Source organism: Anarrhichthys ocellatus, unplaced genomic scaffold (genome assembly GCF_004355925.1).
Source record: "Anarrhichthys ocellatus isolate YVR2014 unplaced genomic scaffold, GSC_Weel_1.0 scaffold162, whole genome shotgun sequence".
NCBI classification, from domain to species: domain Eukaryota; kingdom Metazoa; phylum Chordata; class Actinopteri; order Perciformes; family Anarhichadidae; genus Anarrhichthys; species Anarrhichthys ocellatus.
This window is the reverse complement of record NW_022280192.1, coordinates 226,776-228,041: the sequence shown is the minus strand read 5'-3', so window position 1 is coordinate 228,041 and position 1,266 is coordinate 226,776. Positions and strand designations below refer to the sequence as shown.

At 42.7% G+C, this 1,266-nt stretch overlaps 1 protein-coding gene across 3 annotated transcripts in view; it reads left to right on the top strand.

The window, feature by feature from the left end:
• Window positions 1–1,266, top strand: part of LOC116400330 (cyclin-dependent kinase 16-like) — a 37,863-nt gene that overhangs the window by 17,481 nt on the left and 19,116 nt on the right. The window lies entirely within an intron of this gene.

The following is a 1,266-nucleotide window of genomic DNA, read 5'->3' as shown; positions in this document are numbered from 1 at the left end:
GTCGCCCCCTGGTGGACACTAGAGAGAATGCAGCTTTAACAAATGAAGCTTTGGCTTCACTTTTCCAAAATGGAGGTTGTCACCTGGTCGAAAATTACTTATTTGGGTTGTTTAATCTATAACAAGGCATCATATTTTATGTATTGATCCTGTTTTGTTTTTAAAATCCTAATCTGAAATGTAGTAGCTGTTAAATAATGTAGTGAAGTAAAAAGTGCAAAAAGTAAAGTTCCAGCACACCAACACTGTACCTAGTACTAGGTTAAATGTACTTTGTCACTTTCTACTGAAGATACAACTGTTCTAAGACACCTGTAAAAAAATTCAACAATTAAGTCTTCACAAAACTTTCAATTGAGCCTTTGTTTTGTCCCGCCCCAATCACAGCGTAGCATCGTCTAGATCTCATGCAACGGTTTCAGATGTTCTTCATCTTCAGGCGGGTTCAGTGGATTTGGAGCTTGTCCTGTTTAAATGTTGTGTAATAGTGATACTCGTTACCTGGAGAGGTTGGAAGGAGATATACGTTAGTGGATCAGCAGAGGACGTTGGCACATCATTAACTAGCTACGCTAGCTACTGAAGGTGTACTGAATGTATTCTGATGATCGTAACAGTGATTAAAGAGGAACAGGGTTGTTCTTTAGTTTCATTGTCTTCTGTCTGGATCTCCAGGTGATGTGTCGTTCACTGTCACTCTGTGACTGTAGCTTTAGCTTCTATCTTTATCTTTTTAACTGTTTTCACTTTCCCTGTCTGCTTCTCTCTGAAATCACATATTCTAAAAATATGACATTTCTTCAGGGAGTGCAGTTATTGACAGTGTGGGCTCCGTGGTAACGTCGTCGGAGTAGCAGCTGTCTAAAGCCGATTGTTTTAGACGTAAGATTGTTGTAGACGTGCTGTTACAGGGTTATAATGGGACCTTGATGCTTGTGCTGCTGCCCCCTTCAGACCGTTCTTCACATTCCCTTTGGGATGGAAGTTATCTGTACAAAGAAAACAAGTTCAGCCAAACATTCATCAGGACCAACACTTCCTACATCCGGCTAGTTCCTCGTTCGATATCTCTATAACGAATGTATGTTTCTTCCTAATGTGTTTGCGCTGCAGGTGTGTCACCTACAGCCATGTTTTTATAGAGATGCACAGTTACCGCGTGAGCAGTGGCGTTTATGAGGGATGGTGCATGTGTGCACGGGTAGAGAATGAATAATGGCCTGTGCTTCAGGTCCACGGGGGGGGGGGGGGGGGGGGGGGGGGGGG